The sequence below is a fragment of the Saimiri boliviensis genome, chromosome 2 (genome assembly GCF_048565385.1).
Source record: "Saimiri boliviensis isolate mSaiBol1 chromosome 2, mSaiBol1.pri, whole genome shotgun sequence".
In the NCBI taxonomy this organism is placed as follows: domain Eukaryota; kingdom Metazoa; phylum Chordata; class Mammalia; order Primates; family Cebidae; genus Saimiri; species Saimiri boliviensis.
Genome location: NC_133450.1, coordinates 157,522,194 through 157,535,742, shown reverse-complemented (window position 1 = coordinate 157,535,742; position 13,549 = coordinate 157,522,194). Strand labels below are relative to the sequence as shown.

The 13,549-nt window shown below is 33.0% G+C and overlaps 1 protein-coding gene and 1 pseudogene across 6 annotated transcripts in view; one reads left to right on the top strand and one right to left on the bottom strand.

Moving 5' to 3' along the window:
- The window catches only part of RFX3 (regulatory factor X3), a 294,672-nt gene that overhangs the window by 48,884 nt on the left and 232,239 nt on the right, over positions 1–13,549 (top strand). The window lies entirely within an intron of this gene.
- On the bottom strand, positions 6,753–7,674 carry LOC104652608 (uncharacterized; annotated as a pseudogene).

Here is a 13,549-nt window from a genome sequence, read left to right as displayed (position 1 = left end):
GGGTATCTGTCAGTATGGTTGGAGAGAAAATGAACAATGTGGGTTTACATAGCAAGCTGGGTAAGTGAAGCTTGATCAAGAGAGCTTCTCATGTGTATTATTCTGTATAGGCTTATAAATTTCTTGGATCCATTTATCTTTATAACCCCTAATTCAGGATGCATGTTTTAGACTTTTGTTAGTCTGTAGGTAGTTTTCTTGGCTAGACGTCAGAGTTAGAAATTTGTTTTTAATGATATTCAGATCTCTTAGGTCAGTATTGTGGAGAAATAAAGAGAACCCAGTAGTTCATATGAAAAATATGTGCCTATTATTATAACACCAAAGGGGAAACTCTGTAGCAGCTAATACTTGAAGTGGAAAACAGATGGAAATATTCTTCCCTAGCCTAAGACTGCAGCTTTTGCCCTGGCTTATAGTGCCTACTTTGATTTTGGGAAATCCACTTATGTGTGGGGATCATTCCGCAGATGAAGTGTTTGCCTACCATTAAGATTCTTAAAGGGTTGTATAAGTCAGTCCAGACTCTGACCTGCTGAATCGAATATGTGGCTTCTCAGCAACATTCTAGATGAAGTTTTGATTGAGCTACTTTTCTATGTGTGTTTTAATTATTAGTATATTTTAAACCACATTGCTAATCTCACAAAAGGAAAGGGCCTAAATAGCCTAAGTCAACTCTGGATCATCTTGTTATTGCAGTAGTTGGATCATAGTACTGCTATGCAACATTAATAGTAAACTACATCATGTGCAGAAAATAACTTGCATAGCAACATCAGGATACTGTAACAGTTGTGCAATAAAACAGCAGTATTAGTCCCCCTAGTTGTTCAGATATTGATATTGCCTAGTATTCATTCTTCACTGACACAGTAACTCAATCATTTCACTGACAAAATAATAACTGCTACATATCTGATTTTAACAAAGGAATGAATTTTGCTTAATTGCTTACAGTAGATCGAAGGTTTGTTAGGGATAGGCTCTAAATCTGTATATAGCACAAATTGTGCTTCTATATTGGAATTACACTTTGCTGTCTGGAGAAGTGTTTATAAAAGTAATGAAAATTTTGGTTTAAGGCAAAACAAAAATTAGAATAATTATACTGAAAATTATTATGTAAATTTTGAGTAACTATGAGCTAGTGATGTATAGGTATTGCATAATTTTCTCATTGCAGTATCTCACTAGGTTGTGTTGTCTAGATTTTATAGATGGATAAAATTGGATTAAGAAAGATAGTGACTTGCCCAAGGTCACTTAAGTAGTAAATGATAGAGCTGGGATTTGAACTGTGGTCTGTTTAGCATGAAAGCCCAAGCTTTTAAATACTGCTTAAATACTGTTTTACACCTTAATATCCGGTGCCTTAATATTCTTGGCTTTCTTTCAGAAACTTCCCTCTTCCTGTCAATTCCAGAGATAACATTCAATAACTTGAGAACAGTGACCTTTCTAAACAAATACAGTGTGTTACAGAACCAGATGGCCTAAGATTATATTTTATTTTTCTGACTCAAAATAAATTGCCTGCCATAAGACTGATAAAGTCCAAAAAAAGACCCTTCTGTGTCCCAGAACCTCATCAGGCCACATGGCCAGCCAGTGCTGTTTATCATAAAGTCAGTCACAAGTAGAGAGCTTTGTCTTTATACTATAATTTAGATTAGGACCTAATGAAGGGGCAAGAAGCTTGTTTACTAAATGAGATCATTCAGTAATCACAGTGCATTTGGTAGAAAGATTCAGAGGAACTGAAGACAGAATTCTAGGCAGTACTACTGTCTGTCCTGTTAATTGTATGTAAGGAAAAGGTTGATTTATAATTCAACAAACTCCCAAATTAAGCATCCTTTTTCTTCCTTGCTGGGATTTAAGAAGGATTTTTCTAATCACTAGCCACTTTATTCCTGATCATTCAAAATCTGGATGAGAATTTTCTTGAAAGTCTTAGACAAATATATTTTCAAAGCAATTCTATATAGGGAACATAAGTTATTATGCCGCACATAAGCATAAACACAATGCTTTCATGAGCTCAGTTACACTTAATGAATTTCATACTTAGATAAGTTTAAGCAGAGTAGGCATAGAAATGTTTCAAAGATATGTTGAAGCCAAACTTGTAATTGACAGTCAGATGTAGTGACAAAAGAAACACTAGACTTGGAGTTAGGAGGCCTCTGTTTGAGACTTGGCGTTGCCATTACTTTGTAAGGATCCTTGAGCAAGTGATTTAAATTCTCCAAGACTTAATTATTTGTAAAATGGTGCCAGAATGATATCACTTCCCTTGTTTTATTGCAAGGTTATTCTGAGGACCAAGTTAGGGAACAGGTGACAAAGGTACAGTGATGTACAAATGGATGCTGTTATTATGGCAGCATCTAATATAATAAGGGTAAATGTCATCCTGAGCTGTTAGTAGGATAGATTTTCCTTTAGAATTGCTCTGCTGTTTACTAATTTGGTGCTTTGGGCCAAGGCACCATAATCTTTTTGAACTTCAGTATTGAAGTTCAAATATTCTCATCTGTATAAAATAATTAATATCACAGAGTTGTGAGAATTATATTAATGTAGATGCTATTTTTAATTTTTGTAAAATAGTGATGGGGTAGGAGTTATTATCTTGAACAAATTTCAGAAAGTTGGAAAAGAAATAGCCAGAGATTTTTTTTATCTGTTCCCAAACATCTTAATAAAATAAATTACTCATAGAATGTTAGAATGCTAGAAGAACCCTTTGAAGGTTACCTGTCTTCTTCTGGTCATTTTAAAACAAGGATCACCTCCTAATATTTTTGTCAATTCTGCTCTGTTTATGTGCATGGAGGATAACACTGTCACCGGCATCATCAGTTGTAAAGGATAGCAACTGTCTCTCAATTACAATAGATACAGATTTCTGAAAATGTAAAGCCATGTCAGAGAAGAACTCTGGAAGGTAGTAATCGGGCTGTGAAAAGAATCTGGGCTTCGTTGTGAAAAGTTGAGATGGAATCTTGCTCCTGTCAGTTACTAGTTTGTGGCAGTGGGAAATTTACTTAGTATTTTGTGGGCACATAACTATTCTGTTTTTTGTTTGTTTTGATCATATAGGCTATGTCTATGTCTATACGTAAACATGACTGGCTCTCCATTTTTACATATCATTCTTTGGATCTGAGACACGTTTGATTTTTATGTTATTTATACTAATGATTCTTGACCTTCTATTTTTTGTCTCTAATAAATTAGAGAATGAGGATTATAATAGTGATCCCTCAAGATTGCAGGGGGGCTTATGGCAAATCAGCATCTTGGAGTCAGATGTACTTTAAAAAGGCTTCCTTTTTAAGGCTGGTTTAGGGACTTACACAAGAGCTATAATTTTTAAAACTCTAATTCTTTTGGGTCACATGTCATGTTTTTCTTATATTGGTTGCTTTTGTATGGTTGAATTTATCTATATTGGTTTTTAAAAAATTACTTGAAAATTGGACAGTATTTTAATGTGAAATTGTAAAATAGTTTTAAGTGTATGAGAAGAAGAGCTCTTCTAAAGAAAATAATAGGAAAATAATATTTGATCATTGATCCAGTAAAAACAAATGCAAAGAAAATTTACGTTCACCGTCAAGACTAATGACTTTTGTGTACTTTTTAAAACACAGTGTTGAGAGATTTCATAGTTTATATATTAAGTTTATCTTTGACTTATTGAAAATACTATTTTCATCTTTATTGGATGTCCTGGAAAAATACCCGAGTTGATCCTTAAATTTGAAAAAAGAAAATTCAATACCAGGTATTTAGTTCTGGATTCTAATGGTACTAGACTAGAAAATAGAAGATTGGTAGCTAAAGAAAATAATATATGAACATAGAAGCACATGATTCAGTGTGCATTTTCTGTCATTTTGCAACAGTTCAACTTTGTGACATGTGTTTCTTTCTTTTTTTGTTAAATAAATGAACAGAATTTATCCCTTGATCATCTGTAACATAGTTTCATTGTAACCACTAGTCTGGGCTTTCACTTGAATGTTTTTTATATGAATTTATGTGGAGATGCTTTGCATTTTTCTAAATTTTGGCTGCACTAATTAGAGAGTGGATATTGCAAAAAACTGACAGGCATTTTTAAAATATATTAAATGAATTGGTTAGGAAAAAGGGATACAAGTATCTAATTTTACATTTTTCAACTTGTTTTTACATTGCCCTTTAGAATGTTTAATATTTTGTAATGAAAGTATGTGTTTTTTCTCTTTTTTTCAAAAAGAAAACAATCGGGTAAAAATCTGAGAAATGTTTTCAGTTGTCCAAGGCTAATGTTGACTTAAATAGGTCTAGGTCTTCATGGTTGACAGCTGCAGATAATTAGCTTTTTCTTTCTTAACAAAGAAAGCAAATGGAGCTGCAAGACATTCATTGCCTTTTCTGTCATCATAATAATAATGTATGTATTTAACTCCTGCAGTTCCTTAAATTGATTTAGTGCTTAGCTGCCTACATTACATATAATAGGAGTGACAAGTGAAAGCTGCAGCACATATTTGTGTGGCAAAAGGGAGCAGTGATTGACAGCAAAGTTTCTGTCTACAAGAAACAGCAGTGTTGTGGAGCTCAAAAAGGGCCAGATACATAATTCTTAAAATTGTAGAGCAGATTCATGAAATGAATTTTAAAAAGTGATTGCCACTTGGTGTATTTGAGTGTCTTTGTGTTTTTGGCTCTGGGTGAGGGGCACAGATGGACAGAATCTCACCTGACTACTGAATATCAGTAAATTCCTTTTAAGCATGTTAGTATTTGTTGTTTAAGAATACTTACAAATTATAGATCAAATTATGACTCTGTACTCAGTGAAAATTTGCTTCAGCTGTAAATGATTCACTGATTTGAAGAAGCTGAATAATACATCTATTCAATTAAGGATTTTGAAGGCCCTGAATTGAGTTATTTTTCAGGGAAAAATACCCATTTTTACATGTCTATAAAACTTGAGGTATCATTTCTGGAAAGGTAATCACATAGGATTGGTGGGTTTTTTTGATCATACAGTGGCTAAATGTGATCATTTTTCAAAAATACTCAAAATAATATTTTGGCTTTCTTTTGTTCCCATGACAGAAGCCAGGGTTGGAAGGATCCTTGGTGATTGCTGCTGCATGATGCCCTGTGATGAGCCTAGAGTGTTGGGCTTCATATTATACCATGGAAATATTTCTTATTTTGTTGACAACTCTGTGTCTGTGGGAGGCAGGGAGGAGAAACCCTGTGTGTGCCTGTACACTGGCAGCCTCTACTGGCCATTGCAGAGAGCATTATTGACCTCTATTCTTTTCATTCCAGGTTACCTATGCTTTTACTTGGGCTTAGCTCTTACTTCTTTGGTCCTCACCCTCTTTGTTATCCCCTTTTGAAGACTAGTTTTCTGTTGGATGTCTTGATTTATAATTATTAAGTAACTACATATTCTTTAGATTTAGCTATATAAGCTCTCTCTTAGTGGTTTCTAGGAAGTAGGCATAAACTCTTACTGGGCTTTATGGGTATGAATACCTCTGGGGGTTAGATAGAGGGTGGTGTCTAGACTTTAAGTCTACATAGAAAATGATAAGTATTTGTAAATAAAAGATCCAAAGATGATAGTAAACTCTGGATTATTTTGTTTTAGGGGCAGAGACTTGTAAAATGTTTTATCTAGTATCTTTGACTTTTGGCAATAATTTGACCGTAGTAGATGATTTCCTCAACAAAATAGAACCATTTCTGGACATTTACATTTTATCAGTGGCTCTACCTACTAATCATCACCTAGTTATCTTTGAATCTCTTGGCATTTTCAAGTAAGACATCTAAGTGAATCTTTTTATACAAAGTCTCTTATCCAATGGCTTCCATTCCTACTGCTACCACTAATTCCTAGATTATTACAGTTACTATAGGTTGGTGCAAAAGTAATTGACAAAAGCCACAATTACTTTTGCGTCAGCTATACTAATAGATTTCCTTCCTTTCATGTTCTTTACCTTTTAATTAAACCCATACAACCTGGCCATATGCATTTGACTAAAACATTGCCTTTATTGCATCACATTTTTTTCCTTTAATAATTTATTGTTTGCTTGAGAAAATGAAAAAGACTAAAGGATATAGCCAGTAGAACAAGACAAGGAGCATGGAGCTAGGAATAGGAAGATGTGGGATTTTTGCTTTGGTTTCGGCTATATGACCTTAAGCATGTACATATACCTTCCTGAGACTCTGTTTTTCTATTATCTAAAATCATTTGTTGCCAAGATTGATTGAAATAATGTTGTACGAAATTGCCATCAGTTCGTTAGAATTCTGTTTTCCCGCTACAGAGTAAAAAGGCAAAATGTCTTAGTTTGGATTTTCTTTCCAAACTGCTCATTTCTATATTGTGCCTGGCATATAATAGGTACTTAATAAATGCTGTTTGAATAAATTCTATACTTCCAATCTTGTATTTCTCTCTAATTTGCCAACTCAAATATGTTGTCTCTACTCTGACCACTGAAAATGTTGTTCACATCATCACAGCTACATCATTCTCCTCTTCTTTGCCCTGGTAAGAAATTGCCCTTCACTTTTTTTTTCAAACCCTGTTTTTTAGGAATAGGCAAGTCCCCGCATCTCCTTTGAGTCCACTTTTGCTTTTGCTTTTTTCCACCATAGCAATATTTACTATCTTTACCACTCACCACTCTATTTTGAGTATATAGTATCTTGTATTATTCATAAAAATGTCCTTTTGGTATACCTTCTCTTCTCTGCATACCGTAAACTTCTGCAGAACAAGAATAATAGCTTTGATTTTTGTAGTCACTCTTTAAGGATATTTACATTGGACTTGTAATAATCCAGATTAACATATGGGCTGGGTGTGGTGGCTCACGTTTGTAATCCTAGCAAATTGGGAGGCCGAGGCAGGTGGATTACATAAGATCAGAAGTTCAAGACCAGGCTGGCCAACATGGTGAGACCCTGTCTCCACTAAAAATAGATAAATAAACAAAAATATAGCTGGGCTTGGTTGGGCATGCCTGTAATCCCAGCTGCTCAGGAGGTTGAGGCAGGTGAATCACTTGAACCTGGGAGGCGGAGGTTGCAGTGAGCTGAGATCTTGCCACTGCACTCCAGCCTGGGCAATGGAGTCAGACTCTGTTTCAAAAAAATAAAAAAGAAAAACAGATTAACATATGATAAGAAATGGTTTATGTTTGCCACAAGATTAATAGAACAAGGATTGGTAGATTGTTAGAAGTGAGATAATAAATTGCTATTAGACTACTGATACTGATTTGTAGGGGTAAAGAATTCAGATTGTAAGGGCTTTGGGGAAGGTACCCCTCTGGAGAAGAATGACCTGCATATTATTATTAATTAGTGAGTCTTCTATTTTAATAAAGCACCCCTTTAAAATATAGATGCTTTAATAAGTAACAAATCCTTATATACCAGTATTGTTTCCTTGTGAATATAAATGAAGTGTAAAAAGGCATAGAAATCATAAGGGTAAGAGAGACACTTATTTTTCACCGATACCTTTAGAATTTTTTTTTGGTATTTACATTTTTACCTGTTCAAATTTAACAAGCTGGAACTGTTCAAGTCTAACAAGTTGGGAATGTTTAAGCCATCCAAATCTAACATCTTGGATGGGTAAGTTATCAAATATTCCCACCAGTGTAAAAGTCTTCAACATATGTTTAATTGCTTTTATTTTTACTATCATCTTTATTGGAATGTAATTTACTTACAGTATAATTCACCAGTTTTAAGTGTACAATTTGATGAGTTTTGGCAGATGAATACAGTTGTGTTCTATCAGTACAATCAAGTATGGATCATTTCCATCACCCCCAAAAGTTTGTTTCTGCTCCTTTGTAGTCAGTCCTTTGCCCCATCTCTTTGCTTCTGGCAGCCACAGATCTGCTTTATTATTACTACAGTTTTGCTGTTTCTAGAATTTTATATAAATGCAGTCATGCAGTATGTAGTTTTTGTACGTGGCCTCTTTTAGATTTTACCTGAGCATGTATCAGTAGTTTGTTCCATTTATTGCTTAGCAGTACAGTAGTTCACTGTGTGGCTATACCACAATTTGTTTATTCTGTTTACTATTTGGTGGAATTTTTCTTTTCAGGGTTTAGCTATTATGAATAAGGCAGTTATGCAGACAGAGTGTTATGCAGTGTAAGTGTTTTTATGGACATATGTTTTTATTTTACTCAAATAAATGTGTACAAGGCAGTTGCTGAGTCATATGTTAAGGGTGTGTTTTAATTTTTATAAGTAACTGCCAAACTCTTTTCCAAAGTGGCCATACCGTTTTGCATTCCTACCAGTTGCACTACATCCTCGTCAACACTTGGTGTTAGCAGTACTTTTTATTTTAGCTGTCGTTCTAATGAAGGTGTAATGTTAACTCATTACAATTGCATTACTTTGTATTTCCCTAAAATGATTAATTTTTTGAGCATTTTTTCATGTGTTTTTAGTTATTTGCATATATTCTTGTATAAAGTGTCCAAACCATTTCCCTATTTTTTTAGTTTTATTTTTATTTATGTAGGCAGGAGTTCAGTGTCATGATCACAGCTCATTGCAGCCTTGACTTCCCAGGCCCAAACAATCCTCTCACCTCATCCTCCTGAGTAGCTGGAACCATAGGCATGTACCTCTATGCTCGGCTAATTTTTTAAAGTTTTGTAGATACTGGGGACTCCCTATGTTGCCCAAGCTGGTCTTGAACTCTTAGGCTCAAGCAGTCCTCCTGCCTTGACCTACCAAAGTATTGGGATTATAAGCATGAGCCTCATTGCCCAGCCCCTATTTTTTAAAAAACAGTTTTTTGTCTCCTCCTTACTGAGTTCTGTGTATGTATTTACATATTCTGAATACAAGTCCTTGATCAGAAATATGTTTTCCAAATTTTTTTTTCCAAGTCTGTGTGCTTGTGCTTTCATTTTCTTAAGTGTGCCTTTTCAAAGAATAAGTCCTTAGTTTTGATGAAACCCAATTTATTGATTTTTTGTCTTTGTGCTTTTTGTGGAGTGTTAAAGATTATTATCTAACTGAGTATCATTTAGATTGCCTTTTGTATTCTTCTAGTAGCTTATAATCTCATTTCTGGGTTTCTGATATATTTTGAGTTAATTATTATATATAATATGAGGTGTCTTATCTTTCCAAATGGGTATATGATTGTTCCAGATCCATTTGTTGAAAAAGACAATAACTTTCCATTTAACTACCTTAGCGTTTTCACTGAAAAATCAATTGACCATATGTATGTGTGGGTTTATTTCCATTCCATTATTTTAATTACTATCTTTATTATAAAGTAGTAATTAGTAATTACTTTATAATAAAGATAGTAATTAAAATAATGGAAAGGAAATATTTTCCTTATTGTAAGGAAATAATGTTATTTTTTATATAATAAAAATTATAAAAAATATAAATATTATATAAAATATATAAAATATGTCTTAACTGTAAGACTATAAAGCTGCAATAATAAAAATATTATTTTCCTTATTGTAGCGTTATAGTCTTACAGTTAAGAAATATATAAGTCCTCCCACTTTCTCTTGTGTTTCAAAATTGTTTTGGCTACTTTATGTCCTCTACATTTTCATATAAATTTTTAAAAGCCTACTGGAATTTTGATTGGAGCTGCATTGACTCTTTAGATCTGTTTTAAGAAAATTAATATATTAAACAATATTGGATGTTATGATCCAAGTACGTGATATCTCTCTTTCTTTACTTAGGTCTTTAATTTCTCTTACCAGTGTCTTGTAGTTTTTAGTGCACAATTCTTGCATATATTTTTTGTTAAGTTTATTCTCATTATATATTTAATACCTATCTTAAGTGATATTTTATGCTTTTGTGATGCTAGCAATGCAATATTAGCAATGCTAGTATTGAAATACAATATGACTAGTTTTGCAGTATGATTCACTTTTTATATTTTGACCTTGTAACATTGCAATGTTACCAACTGCACTATTACTAATAGCTTTATTTATTTGATTTTTGGTAAGCTCTTAAAAATTTTCTGCATAGACAGTCATGTCTGTAAATAAAGTCAGTTTTTACTACTTCTTTTCTAATTTGTGTGCCTTTGATTAATCTTTCTTGCCTTACTGCAGTGATTAGGACCTACAGTGTTAAGTAAAAATAAGAGGATATCTTTGCCCTCTTGTATTAGAAAGAAATTATTCAGTCCTTCCTTAGTAAGTATGATGTTAGCTATAGTTTCTTTCTGGCTGCCTTTTATTAGGCTGAGGAAATTCCCTTCAACTCCCAGTTTGCTGAGAGTTATTTTTGAATGAATATTAAGTTGAGATTATTTTATGCTTTTTATATTAATCTATTAATCTGGTAAAATACCCTGATATTTTTATGATAAAGCAACCTTGAATTCTGAGATAAATCCCATTTTGTCATTATCTGTTTATATTTCTGTTTGTGAGTTTGATAGGATTTGGTTACAGATATTTTGTTATTTGTCTTCCTAAGGGAGATCGCACTGTAGTTAGGTTTTCTTGTAGAATGTTTGTCATTTTTTTCTTTTTTAAATCAGGGTAACGTTGGTCTCATAAAATGAGTTGGAGACTGTTACCCCTTTTATTTTCAGGAAGAGTAAACCCGAACTTAATTTTGAGTTGGAAAATACCAAAGTTCACTTGTGCCACTCAAACAACTTATTTCTTGTGACTGAAATAAGAAATATTTTAATATGTATTAAAGGGTATGTTCTCCCTTTCAGATATCTCCAAATGATTATGTGTATTTAAAAACAAAATAGCTTATGTAGGTATGCTTATGTAGGCATTTGTAAAAATTGTTATGCAAATTAAAATTTAATATCTTTGGATGTTAATTTAGTATCATTAACCATAGGTATGGTATATGAAAATATATTCAGAGATGTTAATACTTATGATTTTGTTTTTGTTAATATAAACATTTTGTGAAATCTCTTGTATATTCTCATTAAGTCATACTTTGTTTATATTTCAACTTAACAGACTTGTCAGTGGTAATTGTTATGTTACATTAAATTAAAAAAATCCTTTTCTAGCACAAGATTGTTCTACTAACAGTTCTTTGTGGCAAGAAACTATTCCTTGAACATGCAATATAGTTCTTAAATTGTATACCATTTAGATGAGAAAACTGATAGATGTATTTAGATTGCTTAGTCACTGATTTGAGTTGACCTCACTGCATGACTTTTTTACATGGTGGTGTTAAAACTGTTTTATTTTCATCCAAAGCACATTCCGTGAACTTTAAGATCAGGATAACAAATACCATCTACCATCTAACATGGTATCTGTTAAAATTGTTTTGGCGGATTGAGAAGCTGGATTAAATGAATAAAAATGAACTTTATTGAGTGATAAACATGAAACTCAATTTATGTTTTTATGTGATGAAAGTAGTTTGTTGCTGTCTTAAGAGCTTTATAAACGTTTGCTACATATATTTTGTCTATCTAATTTAAATAAATAAATATTTTAAATATTAATGAAGATAAATAGAATCTCAGCAATGGATGTTAAAAATGTACTAAGAATTGTCAGATTTTATAAATTATGATAATCTGTCATAAGAAAAATAATCTGTGAGAACATTAAATACATTAGAGTAAGAATACAGGAAAAGTATTGAGAGGCGTTTATAGTTTTCTGTCGCACATGTAATGGAAATGTGTTGTTTGTTAGGAAATTGGTTAAGTGATTAGGGAAACATTGTCTTTTCTTACTGTAGAAATAGAAGCATGTGTACTTGGAAATGTCAAGAAAATGGTTAACAGTGTTGAGAAGCTTTTTTTGATAGTGGGCATGTGTAGCCTATAATTAAACCTGGAGTGGGGTTGGAATGGGGTTGAGGGAGGTAAGGTACTAGCTCTAAGTGTCTGTGAAATCCAGCTTCATTTAAAGTAGACAAAAATGAGCTAAGTGATATGAATAAGGTTTTGCAACCACTGAGTTTATCAATTTCAAGTTTAGTGCTAAGAAAAGTAAAATTAAACGTTGAAAATTATATTTTTTAAAATGTTGGTTTATCTTATTTATTTGATTAGTATAAGGTAGAGGAAAGCTGGGCAAATATCAGAGTGATAATTGTCTTATGGAACAAGGACTTTTTAAAAATAATATGAAAATAATGTGATGTTAAAATATTAGATTATTTAATAATCTATGTGTAGATTGAGGAGTAAGGGTATTTGTATTCTCCAATTGGTGCTGATTTAATTTGCATCTCATTAAAAAAACTGAGCATTTTGGTATAATATAATTTAATTTGTAGAGCCCAGAATATATTTATTATCTTTTCTAAGTACCTGATATGCAACTTTTAGGTTTTACTGGCCCCTGCCTTCCATCGTCCAATTTGTCACATTCCGTTTAATAAAGCTGATGAATTTGTGTATTCATGTCTAAGTTGGGTTGTAAGCCAGAGTAACGGTGGAAGGCAAGAGGAAGATCCCAGACCAGGGTCCTCTGATACGTAACCAACCATCTTTTGAAGTTGAACATTTGTTATGATAATTTTTTTTTCTCCATCATGTCACCATGTCAGTATTTAAAACTCTTTTCCTTGATTACAAAAGCAACACATGCATTATGAAGAGAAACGGAACTACACCCATACTCTCACCATTCATGGATAACATACATAACCTTCTTTAGGTAAAAAACTTTGCTGGAAGCTTTCGTCTTTTAAATTCTACCTTCTTTCAAACTATAATTTATTCTGAGTAAAATGGATAAGAATGTAGTAGGATGAAATAACTAGGGGCTGAAGTGATACTTCAAGAGAAGATGGAGAAGGAAAAGAATCCCTATGAAATTACTGACACAACAAAAAGGGAAGAGCAAAACAAAAAACTCTGACCCTCATGAGTATGTCTATAGAAATGTTATATAAATAAGTATTGTTATATGTTATGTATACTTTCACTTATTATTCATAAAATTTATTTTGATTCAGGTAGCTTTTTAGTTAGCTCACTGCATCCAAATGTAAAACAGTGTCTTCATGATAGAGGAGTGCCCAGTTAGCGCGCCAATTTTACGTTTTCGAATCCTTTATTCTCAGAATTTAATCAGTAGAATCTTTTCCTGAAACTTACCACGTGTCTTCTACTTTTCACAGATGTGATTGGGGTAGAAATTCTTCCTGTTTATTTGAATAAGAACCCTCTGGTAAAATTCCTTTGATTCTGAGATAACTAGATGAAATGTGTTGCATAAATCATGTCACAGCAAACAGTTGTCACCTGGCACTAGAGCTTGATGAAATTTAAAAGTGTTGGCTCATTGCCTGTAGTGTTCAGTTACAGTTCTATAGAAAGTCTGTTTGTACAGATGAAGCAGTTCTTGGTGTAATGCAAGATTCATCTCTCAAGTGATAGGGCGTGTGTGAGTTTATTCCAGAGATCTTTACTCTGAGCTCCCAAGACATACTCAGAGGGGCTTTGTTTTAATTTCTCATTGCTCTC